Source organism: Pipistrellus kuhlii, unplaced genomic scaffold, assembly GCF_014108245.1.
Source record: "Pipistrellus kuhlii isolate mPipKuh1 unplaced genomic scaffold, mPipKuh1.p scaffold_m20_p_11, whole genome shotgun sequence".
Classification (NCBI taxonomy): Eukaryota; Metazoa; Chordata; class Mammalia; order Chiroptera; family Vespertilionidae; genus Pipistrellus; species Pipistrellus kuhlii.
The window spans coordinates 335424-350309 of record NW_023425416.1 but is presented as its reverse complement, the minus strand read 5'-3'; positions in this window follow the sequence as shown (position 1 = coordinate 350309).

The following is a 14886-nucleotide window of genomic DNA, read 5'->3' as shown; positions in this document are numbered from 1 at the left end:
CGCCGGTCTGCGGCCTGGCGGGGCGTGTTATTCTGCGCGCAGGACGGTGGCTCTGGCTGAGGGGCGCCCAGCCCTCCTGGCCGGGCTGCCAAGCTGGCACAGTGGTCGTCCACAGAGCCCGTGGGACGGGGCGGCGGGCGGGGAGGGGTGTTTGACAACCTGTGAGTTTTCCACAAGTACCAGCTGGTCTCCTCTTAATTGCCCACGTAGATTTTCATAAAGACATTTAAATATAATAATTATTATTGTTATTTTACTTTGTACTTCTAGATGGCACCATTCCTTCAAGCAGCTCAAAGAACTCCTGTGGAATTACCCAATAATCTGCAGAATTCCTGTGGAGGTGGGTGGTGGCTGCTCTGCACTCAGGAGCTGACGAGGGGAACAGGGAGGGGGGCCTAGTGACATGGGGATGGAGGCAAATGGAACCAGTCCTCTCACTCCGAGGCCTCCGCGGGACAAACACCGCATGCCCTCCCTCCTCCCTGGCCTCAGCTCAGCACAGCCGACCTGGGCTGCCCCCCGCCCCCCCCTTTCAGAAGTCTCCGGGAGACGCTTGGGGATCTGCGGGGTGGGGGGTGGGGGCGAGGAGAGAAGGTGAGGCTGCTGGCTGCGCAGGCCGGGCCCAGCAGTCACAGCGGCCTCTGCAGCCCAGCCCCGGGCTTTGGCAGCTCTGTGCCTGGCAGTGGCGGTGGCACACGGGCCAGAGCGGGTCTGGGATCTGCCTGGATGCCTGGCTCAGTCCTGACTCCAGTGCTTCCTGAGCCGAGAACGCTGGGCAGTCACCAGTACATGGACGCTGCCTCCTTGGCAGGACGGGGTGGCGAGGGGTAAATGGGACAGTGAGGTCGGAGATGTCACTGAGGCCGGAGGTGAGCGAGCTGCCCGGTGCCTGCCGAGGCCGCGCACAGGTACATGTGGAAGCACAGGCGCCCTGGCAGGCCCTCCCTCCGCAGGCAGGCGGGCGCCTGCGAGGAGTGAGCAAGCTCATGCACGCAGTTTACACAGAAGCGACACAGGCTGTGCCTGATGGATGTGATTAACCATGTACGATTGCTGCCTAATTTCTTGTTTCTGCGTTATCTGTGCAGCAGGAGCATTGGCCTCACCCCAGGAGAGACAACTCCACCGTCTGATGGGCCTGTGGAGGGAAACAGCCACCTCAGCCACTGCCCGTCCCTGGAGGAGGTGTCTCCTGGCCGAACACACCGCCCCTCACCGGCCGAGGGGCGCTGGGGCCCATCCCCCTCAGTCTGCCGAGTAAGGACCACATGCTCACCCCCTGCATTGGTCAGAAAGGGGCCCTGGGCTGGGTGCGCGCATGCACTGTGTCAGCTCTAAAGGGCGTACAGTGTGCGCGGCTATGGACTCTGAAGCACACACAGGCTGGGATTTTCATCTGAACTACGTGCGCTCCTCTTTCAATGACGAAAGACTGAACGCTCTGTCTTGCGGGAGAAGAACTGAGATGCTTTCCTTCCTTCATCCCCAGCTGCACCCAAACCCGCACAGCCCACATGTCTCCCCACGGCTCGCAGGAGCTTCTCTGCCGCTTCCTGGGGGGGCTTCCCGCCTAAAGACCTTGTTCATCTCTTGCTGGCGGCACCCCTCGGCTGACACCTGGGAGACTCCAGTGAGAGAGATGCTGCTCCCAGGGGGACCTCTGGCCGCAGGAGGAGGGACAGCAGTGTGCAGGCCGCCCGCCGCCGCGGTGTCTCCAGCCTCTCAGGCTGCAGCTCCCCTCCAGCACTCACTGCGAGGAAGCCTTTCTGGGGTTCTGGGCGGTAAAATAAAAACGGCCTTGAAAGGATCCTGTTAAATACTGCACGTTTGCCAAGGCCTCCGAATGTTTACCCTCTGACCATACCGACAGTGGGCCCTCCTGGGGAGGGGAGAAAGGGGAGGTCCAATTGCTGGTTGTATGTTGTTTTGTATTTGTGTGTTTTTTTACTTTTTGTTGTTGTTGTTAATTCTCACTGGAGGGTATTTTTCCCACTGATTTTTAGAGAGAGTGGAAGGGAGGGCAGGGGGCAGAGAGAAAAACATCCATGTGAGAAAGACACAATTGGCTGCCTCCTGTGTGCAGGAGTGTGGACTGGGGTGGGACCCAGGTGCGGGCCCTTGAGTAGGAGTCTAAGCCGAGACTCTTGGTGCATGGGCCTGAGGCTCTAACCGCTGAGCGCCCTGACCAGGGCTCCTTTATACCAGTATTGTTGATTCTCCTTCCAAGGCAGATTTCCGCTGACATGTGGTCAGGAACATTTTTACCTGGAGCAGCTCCAAAGCTCTAGCACAGAAAGTAAATCCACTCTCAGGAAGTTCTTTGTGGATTAAAGTTTGCTTTCTCTAAATAAAAAAAATGTATTTATTGTTGAAACTATTATAGCTGTGCCTTTTTCCCATTGACCCCCTCCGCCCCATCCCCTCCCACCTCAGGCCATCACCGCACCACTGTCTGTGTCCATGGACCATGCACGTATGCACGTGTGCACATAAATTCCCCGTTAATCCCCCTCCACGCCACCTTCCCGCCGAGATTCCAGTCTGTTCCATGCTCTGTGTCTCTGGGTCCATTTTGTTCATCAGATTCCAAATATGAGTGAGACCACGTGATACTTGTCTTTCTCTGACTGGCTATGTTCGCTTAGCATAAGATTGGAATCAAGAAGCAGCTCATCCTTTCAAAGCAACAATTTATTTAAAAACTACAGCATTGCTGAAACCGGTTTGACTCAGTGGATAGAGCATCGGCCTGCAGACTGAAGGGACCCAGGTTCGATTCCGGTCAAGCGCATGTACCTTGGTTGCGGGCACATCCCCAGTAGGGGGTGTGTAGGAGGCAGCTGGTTGATGTTTCTCCCTTGTTGATGTTTCTAGCTCTCTGTCCCTCTCCTCTCTGTAAAAAATCAATAAATTTAAAAAAATAAATAAAAAAATAAAAACTATAGCATTGTCTCCAAACCTAGACAAGGAGTGTCAGGAGCCTGTGCAATTGGCAAGTGACTGTCCTCCCCACCCCCCGGGCCCTGCAGAACCGCTGGTGGGGGGGTTGGGGTGGGGGCATCGAGAGGCTGCTTTGCAAGGCGGTGGCCTAGACCTGGGGTGATGGCTGTGGCTCAGAATGGAGCCCCTTCAGACACTGGGGAACCAAACCCACAGAGCTAAGCAGACCTTCAGCGGGATGCCCTCCTGCCTGCCGCTCAGCCTCACTGACATCCGTGAGCGCCTGTATGAGCCGTGCGGGCCTCCTGCACAGCCCGAAGCCACGGCTACGGCGGCCTCTCCTGCAGGACCACTCATGTCATAAAATTGACTGGATTTTATGTATTCTTAAATACTACATTTAAAAGGAGTGAGGTTTTCAAGCATGAAATAAATTGAGGCAGGGGACAGGCCGAGTGGGTAGGAGCCCCAGGGCCCTGGGGAGCCAGTCAGGCAGGTGGTGGCCGAAGCCCTGAGCAGGCACGCGGCCGCCGCGGGCTGCCCCCGGCAGGCTGCGGGGACCCGGCCCGTGGCCGCTCCGGGGCGGCCTGTCCTCGTGCTCCCTCCCGCAGGGCCGCCAGCTCTGGGTCCCCCTCTCCGCTCGGGACAAATTCCTCCAAGTGGAAATGTGGGATCAGCCCAGCAGCGTGGCTCAAGGGTTGAGTGTTGACCTATGAACTGGGAGGTCACGGCTGGAGTCTCAGTCAGGGCACATGCCCAGATTGTGGGCTTGATCCCCAGTGCAGGAGGCAGCCCATCAATGATCCTCTCATCATTGGTGTTTCTCTCTCTCTCTCCCACTTCCTTCTCTCTGAAATCAATTAAAAAACATTAAAAAGATAAATCGAGCAGAACAAATCAAATAAAGGCTGAGTAGAGTCCAGGCTGGCCATTTGGACCCACAGAATTCCCATCGCGTGGGGAAGGGACGTGGCACAGCTCCTGCTCTGGGGCACCAGCGTGACCTTGGGGAAGGGCCCTTCCGCTCTAGACTCCCGTACCCTCAGCTGTGGACTCAGGGAGTGCCAGGCAATGTCCTTCCTCCCTCAGCAAACAGCGGGCCTCCACGAGGCTCCCAGGGGTGCAGGCCCCTGGTCAGCTCCTCACCGCCACCCCTCCCCCCAGTGCCAGCAGAAGCCACCAAAGCCGCTGAAGGACATCCCGGTCTCCCCGATGGGGGAGGGTGGCTCCTCCAAAGCTGGAAAGAGCAAACTTCATGGAGGAGGGGCGTTGGCTCACGCTCACGCTCACGCTCAGAGCCCCAAAGAGGTCTGGAGGGGGAGGTCTGGAGGAGAAGGGCTGGAGGAGAGATGGAAGAGAAGGGATGGAAGGAGGAGGTCTGGAGGGAGAGGGATGAAGGAGGAGGGATGGAGACACAGGGGCCTGGCTGCGGCAACAAGGAGCCCCAGTATCACAAGGCGGGGACAGGGGGCTCCCAGCTTTAATGATTCAGGGTCCTGGATGCCACACATTTCTGAAAGCTGCCTGTCCGGGTCAGAAATGAGAGGGCCCTGTGAACGGAGCGCCAGCATGGGCGGCTGGCGGAGGCAGGCCCTGTAGCCACCTGAGCCACGGGGCGGGCCTGCTTGCATGTCACGAGGCGCTGTCGGCCTCTCCCTGAGACTGTGACCTGAACGTGTGAACCTCTCATTTGGGGAGTCTTTCTGGGAAAGGCCTGAGGCACACCCGCAGACAGACCGGGACCATGTTTTGTGAAACAGCAATTCTCTCAGACCAGCAGGGTCACAGCAGCAGGGAGCCATGACCCCACGTGAGGACTTGTGCTGCAACCCCGGGCCGCATCCAGCAGGAGGCGCCCCCTCCCTCCCGGGACAGGCGGGGCACACAGCCCCCTGGGGCCCTGCCTCTCCACCAGGTTAGCAGGCACTTCCCATCCACACTGGGCCATCATGACGTCTGCAGATGCCACAAGCCGGTCTCTTTCTTTCTGAACTCCATCTCCCAGCAGAAACATGAAAGGGGGCTGTAAACACTTCAGACCCATAATATACTGCTTCCCCAGGTCTTCCTGGCGGAAACGCTGCTCGGAGGAAAGGTGCGCATCCATTGAAACGTGGTTTCTGTCAGGAGGGCTGCCTGCGCGCGGGTGCAGCTGAAAGCGTTTCACTGAGGCTCCCCCAGGCCGCAGCCCCGGGGAGGGCGCCCGCAGCTCTAATCAGAGCCAGAGGGCGCACTGACGCCCAGGCTGCGGAGTTGTAGTTTCTGTATCCACCTCATTCAAGAAAATAAAATGCGATTAATTTGTCATCAAGGAGAATGTGTGGCCCTCTCAGAGCTAGGCCTTTGAAGTGAAGCGGAGGGTGGGGCGGGATGGGGGATCGGTCAGTGGGCCAAACAGCAGAGCTGTTCTCATTTACAACTTAAAAAACCTTCCCCACACGTGTACGGACTACAGCGCTCCCTCCGGGTCTCCTTTTGTTTACTTTCATCCTGAAAACAGTTATCAAGGCTACAAAGCAAGGCCCAGAACACTCAGCCAGGACCCAAGCCCGGGTGAAAAGACTTGACCTCCTGCCAACCTTAGAGACCAATGTGGGCGGCGGGGAGGGGGCGGGGAGGGCGGGCCTCAGTGCAGCGTGGCTTCTGGAATGAATAATGGAGGGGTCCCTGGCTGGGTCAGAGGACAGATGCTCATTTATGATGTTCTGCGCTTGTTAACCTGCACTTAGAGAAGTTCCCAACTGCTGAAAACGCAGAAGGCAGTGGCCCCAAGATATTATTTAATTCTAGACTTAGTGTCATATTTCTTGCTCAGATGCTATATATACTTTATAGAGAATTATAGGGCTTTTAAAAATTACAGAGTGAGCAATCCGTAGACATTCCACAGTTAAAGAAGCCCCGCATTTAACATGTTGGCGCATGGACCTTTTATGATGGTTTCCCGCAGGTAGATACATAGACAGTGAATTACTGAGCGAAAGTCAAGGGCTAGCTTGTCTTTTAAAGATGTTTGAAAAGCACAAACAAATTATAAACAGCCTTTGTGGTTACTGAATTCAATGTCAAACTATTATTAGAGAAGTTTAAAAAATAATGAGATTAACAAAATGCTCAGCTTTAGAAATCTAACACAATTTTGACTTAAAGCAAACTCCTATTCAAACATTCCTTCATTCAAACATGCACTGAGTTCATAGTATGTGAAACTCCAAGATGTTTAATATATAGTTCTTGCCTTTTGTATGGTTCAGGTGTTTTAATGCTATTTACCAATCCACTAAATAGTGAACGCCATGAAAAAGGACAATGTCCAACCTTGCATATTTTTGTATCCCCAGTACATAGCACTTCATAGTTGTTCAATAAATACTTAGTGAATAATTCAATATCCCAAACAGTCCTTAGCTCAGCTACACTTTCAACTTATCTCAGCCTTATCAACTTTCCTTCCAGATATCAGTTCATCATCTTTACTGTAAGAATTAATGGATAAGGTCAACCAATGGAAGTACCATTTACTATTCTACATGAGCAAAGCAGAGCTGGGAGTTAAATACATTACCTGCTTTAAAGAAGCTCTCTCGCTTTCCATCTAAAGATAAGAGGATGAAAAGAATATACATGACATACAGGGAACTTTGGGAACCTCTTCCATTTCTCCACTGATAAGTTTGAGTACCTACAATTCACAGAGGACAAGATCAGTGCCACAGAATTCACAGAGGAGGAGCGCCCACAGTCCTCAAGAGGATGCCTATAACCTAGGGATCACAAGACGAGTGCCTACAGCCCACAGACACAAGACGAGTGCCTACAGCCCACAGACACAAGACGAGTGCCTACAGCCCACAGATACAAGACGAGTGCCTACAGCCCACAGACACAAGACGAGTGCCTACAGCCCACAGACACAAGACGAGTGCCTACAGCCCACAGACACAAGGGCCTACAGCCCACAGACACAAGACGAGTGCCTACAGCCCACAGACACAAGACGAGTGCCTACAGCCCACAGACACAAGACGAGTGCCTACAGCCCACAGACACAAGACGAGTGCCTACAGCCCACAGACACAAGACGAGGGCCTACAGCCCACAGACACAAGACGAGGGCCTACAGCCCACAGACACAAGACGAGTGCCTACAGCCCACAGACACAAGGGCCTACAGCCCACAGACACAAGACGAGTGCCCACAGCCCACAGACAATCAATGAGGGCCTACAGCCCAAGCACCACAAGACACACAATGAGGGCTTACAGCCCAAGGAGCACAAGATGAGACTCTTGCTTCAACATGAATTTGTTCAGCTTGGAAAACATTTTCATTAACTGAGTTTCTGTCTTATATTCCTGAGTAATGACGGCAAGAATATACTTAGAAAAAGGAAAGCGCCAAAGTTGGATCAGTTCATCATCTTTATTGTATGGATTGATGGATATGGTCAACCAATGGAAGTACCATTTACCACTCTACATGAGCAAAGTGCTGAGCTGGCAGTCAAATATGTTACCTGCTTTGAAGAAGCTCTCTCTCTTCCCATCTGACAATAGGAGAGCCGGAGCTCAGAAGAAGAGTAACTTACTCAAGGCACAAGCTAATGGGATCTCAACCCAAGAAAGCTCATTCCAAAGTAAGCTCTTTGCATGGGCGGCTTGCTTCCCTGCTGCTGGTTAACATCCCGGGCTGAGCTGGGCATCCCACAGGCGTTCTGCCCGAGAAAACTCCCACCAAAACCTCTACACTTTTTACCGGGACGTGGGACACTATGCTCAAGAAATTAAATTCCATCTTCTCTGCTCTCCTCCTTCCCAGTCCGATAGACACAAGTAGTTAAAGGTCACCGGTAAGAAGCAAAAGAGGGAGCTGCATGACCATCTGTGATAGAATAATCCAGAATTGGCCGTGAATATGTTGAAGCTCACACTACACCAGGAATTCTTTCTCACCTGCCACCCACACCGCGGAAATGTGTTATTTTTGTGCAATCTCTAGAGAAGAGTGTAGGCATGTGCACTACAGATGGGGCACTGATGAATGAGACAGAAAAGCAAATTTCAAACATAAATTTTAAATTCCCAGTTAAAACCTTGAGAAAGTACACAAGTGGTGGTGTCTCTTAGCTATAAACTGATTTTAAGGCAAATCTGTTTTTGTGCAACTGATACAAAGCAGCAGACTAGAAAATGCCTTACTTTTCTACATGAGGTATGGAATAAAGAGAAGAGAACTGATTTAACAGCCAGAAGACTTGAGGATCTGGCTACAACTTTGCCATCAACTGCTTAAACAAATTCTTTATATTTTCTGGGTAATTTCTTCACTTTTAAGATGAAAAGGTTGAACTAGATCAGAGATTTTTCTATTCCTTCTTAAAGCCGTAGATCCTTTCTTTTAGAAACAAGCTCTTCTCAGAAACCCCCAAATTACTCTACATGGGAACCTCACCCCCATCAGTGCAGCCTCCTGCTGGCAGGACAGCTGGAGCCGCCCTGCCTGTGCGGATCCCGGGCCTGTGACACCGGGTGGTCTTGGCCGTCATTTCAACCCCAGCTTCAGTTTCCGCAGACAGACCTTGGGACGACAGTGACAGGGGTATCCCATCGGGCTCTCGGGAGGGCACAGCAGCCTAGCTGGGGGCACGGCGCCCACGTGTTGGTCAGGGTTGTTAGTGACGCGGTGGCCGCAGCCCTGCAGGTGCAGGCAGAGGCCCTCGCTGGCCCACAGGCCGGGGAGCAGCTGCGCGGTGGTGTCTGCACTCACTCTTTAAAGGACTTACATGTAACTTTGGTGAGCCCAGCTTTCTTTAGCAGAGAAGCTTCTATACCAAAAGGTAAAAGTGACATTTATCGCTGAGTGAGAGAACCAGGAGGAAGGACTGCCGGAGGCCCAGGAGGAGTCATTTCAGTGGGAAGCAGGCTGGGCCGGAAGGGCTGAGCAGGCTTCGGGACAGCGCAGTTCTGCCTCTTGGCCTGGCGCTGCTACAGAGCGGCCTCCTTGTGACAAGTCACTCAGTCACACGTCAGTGGTGGCTGGTTTTCTGTGTCTTAGTTCTATTAATATTTTACAATAAGAAGTTTTAAAAAGTGATGTTTAATAAAACAAAATCAAGGAACGAGTATATAAATTATGCTTACTGCTTCCAAGATGTTAACATCTTGCCACACAACAGACGTCAGTGTGAGTGTGTTACCGTTTTACTGCACCTTAAACATGTCTATATCACAATAGGAGCTTTGTGCGCATGTGTACAGGCTCCTGCAGACCAGCCACCTGGGGAACACTGAGAGCCAGAGACTTCTGTTAACATTTTATTTATGATTCTATGATTTTGGTTGTTGTTAATCCTCACCCGAGGATTGTTTTTTTCACTGACTGTTTTTAGAGAGTGGGAGGAAGGGAGGAAGGGGGAGTGAGAGGAAGAATAGAGAGAGAGGGATAGATGTAGAAAGACATCAATTGATTGCCTGCCACACGCACCCCAACTGGGCAGGGAAGGAACCTGCAACCCAGGATGTGCCTTGGCCAGGCACCGAACCTGAGACCCTCCTGTGCTAGGCGACTTCCCCCCACCGAGCACACGGGTCCGGGCGTAACCTCATGGTTTTAAAGAGACTTTCTGAACATCAAAGTCTGGCCCCTTGTTCTGCCATCTTCCTGAAATACCGATAGTTCTGAGTAAAAAGGGAACATTGCTTTAGTGTTTAGCTTTCATTTTGATCATTCTTCAGGGAGTCACAAAACTCAAAACTTCCGTAAGACCTGACCCCGGGTGTGGAAACCTGGTTCCTGCGTCCGTGTCCCAGTGGAGCGGAAATGGCGGGGAAGCACATCTCTGAGGGGTCGAGCCCGCGCACCCAGACCTGCGGCTCGGATGGGCCCGGCCAGCAGGCGCGGCAGCTCTGTGCCAGCACCGAACGCATCTGACCCACACGTCCTCTCTGGTAAGAAATACGCCAGTGGCACGGCAGCCTGGCCAGGTCACGGAAACAGAAATCTTTCAATGGCACTGCCACTTGCTGAGCCTGTGAACACGACGGCTTTCGTTTCTGCCTACAGCAAAGGCCTGTCTCCCTGCAGGGCCCGGGACTGGGAAACAGCCACTGGGGAAAGCAGGAAAGCGCTCCAGCAGCAGCTCCACCCACACTCCCCGTCGCTGCCTCTGCAAGGCCGCCCTCAGCGGAGAAGGCAGAGCCTGTGCTTCCCAAACCACCAGGACCTCGACCACCACCAGGACCCCGAAAGCACCAGGACCCCGAAAGCACCAGGACCCCGACCACCACCAGGACCCCGAAAGCACCAGGACCCCGAAACCACCAGGACCCTGAAACCACCAGGACCCTGAAAGCACCAGGACCCCGAAAGCACCAGGACCCCAAATACCACCAGGACCCTGAAACCACCAGGACCCTGAAACCACCAGGACCCCGAAACTACCAGGACCCCGAAACCACCCAGGACCCCGAAAGCACCAGGACCCCGACCACCACCAGGACCCTGACCACCACCAGGACCCCGAAAGCACCAGGACCCCGAAACCACCCAGGACCCCGAAAGCACCAGGACCCCAAAACCACCCAGGACCCTGAACACCACCAGGACCCTGAACACCACCAGGACCCTGACCACCATCAAGACCCCGAAACCACCAGGACCCCAAAACCACCAGGACCCCGAAACCACCCAGGACCCTGAACACCACCAGGACCCCGACCACCATCAAGACCCCGAACACCACCAGGACCCCGAAACCACCCAGGACCTCGAACACCACCAGGAACCCCGAAACCCCCCAGGACCCCGAACGCGTGGGGACCGAGCTCCGCCCCACGCATCAGCCTCCCAGCCTCCGAGGAGAGGCCAGGGACCTGGGCCTGCAGGAGAGGCCAGGGACCATGCCCGGGCACTCCCAGCACACGCTGCCTGCGAGCTGCACACGCCACCAGCCTGGAGCAGGACAGTCTACAAACCAATGGGCAATAGGACTCCGCTGGTATTTTGTTGTTTTTAAAGGGGTAGCTCAGCCAGAAGGGAAGAGTAAAATCACTTAACGTGGCTCAATGGGGACAGCGAATCTATGGGCAAATCACAGGGCCACAAAGAAATAAGGGTAACTGGCTTATTCTAAAGGAAACCGTTCTTAGCAAAGGTCAGAGAAAAAGAAGAAAACTACCATGTGTTTCCTGATAGGCCGAGTGAGCCCCGTCCCCAAATGTGCTCCAAGAGGCCGGGGCGGGGGTAGGAGGAGGGGGCGTGGACAGACAGCTGCTCCTCAGCCTTATGCGGGCGCCGCCCTCAGTGTGCGCTGGACACAGGGCCATGACCGCCTCAGCGACCTGGAACTTTCTGAGGTGAAGCCAAGTGCCTCATGCAACTGCAGGACAGGTGTGTGTTTAAATCCTCACCTGAGTTATTTTCCCATTGATTTATTTAGAGAGAAGGGAGGGGAAGATGGCGGAGGGAGAAGCGCTGAGGTGTGAGACGCACCCATTTCTATCCTAAACAACAGTTACAGAGTGAGAATTGCAACAGATTAGAAAAGACTAAATTCTACAAGCTAGTGAACACTTAAAGCCCACAGTTATACCTTGGAAAAGGAAGGAGCACAAATTCACAGCAACATAGTCCCAATTCGAAAAGCACAAGAACGCTGCCATGAAAAGTCTACACATTCGCATGAAACACATAAATCACTACATTTTCAAGCAAGAAAAGTATAGCTTAGTCTTACCTTATTGCTCCAAAGGCTGGAATAAAATTACCGACTTATAGAAGCAACTTTCACATGGATCTGAACATCAAACACAACACATGATATAAAATAAAAAATAACTAGAACAGAAAAGTTTTCCTTCTGACCTTAAAAATCCTGAGCAAATCACTGGATGAAGCCAGATCAAAGGCAGGGCATCGCACCAGCTTGGAACCATATGTGAAGGGCCCCAAATGCAAGGGCACAGCTGGTACACGGTTGGGGGAGGGACCACAGCAGATCCAAAACATAAGGCAATAAACTTGCTTCAGCTTCCACAGGTAAGACAGTTTGGAAGCTTGAATACAACTCCTAAGATTTTACATTTGGGACAAACGGTGCAAACTAAAGTGTGCTCACAAGCTTAAGCTCCAAATTCCTTTGGTGTAATCACTTAAATGAAACTACAATCTCAGCAAGGATACAAGCAAAGAAGACAGTCACACCTTTTTATAACTCATGCAGTGGTTGTAAGCCAAACTACCTGATTAAGTCTGCGTCATTTGGAAGGAATTTAATCGAGGCTTACAGAATTAACAGCTGTATTTGAAAACAGAAACCCTGTAAATTCATTAAAATGCTCAAGTCCCTTAATATTCTCCATTTATCACGATGTAAAGTGCTAAAATTAAAATTTTCACCTTCTTAAACCTTAATAAAAGTTGCTTTTTGTATGTAAAAAGATGAGGTAGCATTAATTTTCTATAGAAAACACAGAAGCAATCATTTACTTCATGCTTATTTCTATTATGCAAAGTTGCCAGTTTAACAATTCCCAAATAAACACTTGTTCCAAATACAGCAGTCAATAAAATTCCCTTCTTTGAACATTAGAAGTTGGAGTTTCCATAATGAAATCTCGTGTTTCATTAAATGAGTTGGTAACTGTTTTCGGGCAGCAACCAAACAAACACTCAACAGACTCCTCAGCCTCGAGGCTGCTGAAGGACATGAGGACACAGAAGATCCAAAGGCAGTTTTACTGGATATCCGAGGGGGACGCCACACACACACACACACACGGAGCTCGCACTCAGCAGCGATGAGGGACAGGAGTGTTGACTCACAGTGACTGCTCACATTCCTCTGTGCAGGGAACCTTTGCTTTGTACGCTTGCGGTTTAGTAAGAGTTCTGCTAAGCTACTCTGGGAGTGACTCTGGCCTCGTGTGAACAGGGCTGGGCGCCTGCGTGGTTTCACAGCTCTGCGGCCTCCCGGCATCTGCGGCCGCCGCTGCGGGCAAGCAGAGGAGGGCCTGGGCCTGGGCCTGAGCGTGGGCAGTCGGGCCGGTGCCGAGGAGAGCAGGCCTCTGTGCAGGGAGGCTGTTGGGACGGCGGAGGCCGCTCTGCACAGGCCGCCCACAGCACCAGCCGCTCCTCAAGGCTCTGCAGGCTCCCAGCGCCTGTGCGACATGCCAGGGTCACTGGGTGCGGGCGGCCTTTCTCCCGGGGGGCAGATGGCATCAGTGAGGGCCGAGCACGTCTCCTCAGCACCAGAGGGCAGCGCCGAATGGCAGCGCCGCGTCTGCGCGCCCTGGGCCGGGTGGGCGCCCTCAGAGCGCCTGTGATGGCCCCGCCAGGCCGGGAGCACAATGATCTCCAAGGTCCCTTCCGCTCCAAAATCCTGAGTCTGGTCCCTCGGACTGTGCGGGCAGCGGGGGACCTGTGCAGCGCAGGTGACTTCCGCCTGAATGAGAAGTGCTCCCAGACTCCGGCTGCCCCTCCTCCCGCCCCCTTCTCAGCTGCTGAGAGGACTTCCGGGCTTTACACTCCTGAGTCACCAAACTCGGAAGTGATTTTTAATTGATCTGAATTGATCTGATGTTTTAAGAGATAAACTACTACAGGCAGTCCTCTACTTCCATTTACACTAAGTGAAATCTTACGGAAACATACAGGAAAAGTCAAACAGTAGACACGTTTTAAAAGGGGAGTTCCATATTCACAAAGCTAAAAAAGCCTAACTGCAGTTTTACTTCTCCCTTCGGGCACAATGTTGAGAAAATATTTCCTACATGTTCCTTTATTTCATTCTTTCCCTTTAGACTGCTTACAGGCTCAACGAGAGCCTGAGAGCTGTGAGTTTTAAGCACATCTGGAGGATTCTATCTGACGGTTTATTAGGTGCAGGAGAGCTAAACCTCTGCTGGTAGGACCACATTTTATAAAATCACAAGAGCAAAATGCAGGCCTCTCACAATAATGGCACAAACAGCTGAATAAACTATGCGCCCAGCCAGGGGGCGGGAGGGCGGGTGGGAGGGCAGCGCCACCTTGTGACGGCTCTGCAAGGCCTGGCTGGTCCAGGGCAGGCTCTCCCAGTGCAGCCCGCCCCTCCCTCCAGTCAGGCCCTCTCAGAGGGCCCTGCAGACAGGGCGCAGAGACAAGCCGCGGGCACTGGGTGGGCGGCACCGTTTCTGGCCAGGAAGGCCCATCCATGGCCAGATGGTCGACTTGGTGCTGCCTGCAGGCATGCAGTGGGGTGGGGGTCAGGCTGGTGCGGCTCTTGGGCTAAGGAACCTGGCCTGGGGAGGGCTGCAGCCTCCCAAGCCCACTGTCGCCTTGGCCCATGTCCTCTGCCAAAGTGCAGATGGTGGGGGACTGTGCACTGCATCTATGGCCCAGTTTGCTCAAAACTTCCTCCAGCTCTAAAGGCTGCGGCTGGGCACATGAGCTAAATCCAAGAAGCCAGGTGAGAAGGTTAGAGTCAGTTTATTAGATTTGTTTTCCTTTTCATTTGTTTCTCCATCAACTGTGCCATGCACTTAACAGCCACATTATAGTAAACATACGTGTTCGCTGTAAACTCCCCCCTCACATCAGAACTGGGGAGAGCGGCGGGTGCGGGAAGCAGGTGAGAGCCGCCTGTGGAGGGCTGGCAGCGGGCGGAGAGTGGAGCCTCCTCTGGGGAGAAGTGCCGCTCCCGTGTCCCAGGTGCATTCCCTGGTGCGCACAGGCAAGCCGGCTCTCAGCGGGCCTCCGGGATGAGGAACGCGGCTCCGAGGCCCGCTCTGCATCCTAGGCCCGCGCCGGGCTGGAAGGGCCCGCTGGCCCCGTGCGCACCTGCCAGCACTGGCTGAACACCCAGACCCGATGGACAGGCCACTTCCCGGCGCAGGCCGCATGGGGCCCTGCCCAACAGAAAGCCACGTGCTCCACAGACTTTCTTGCCTCAGAAGAGGACTGGC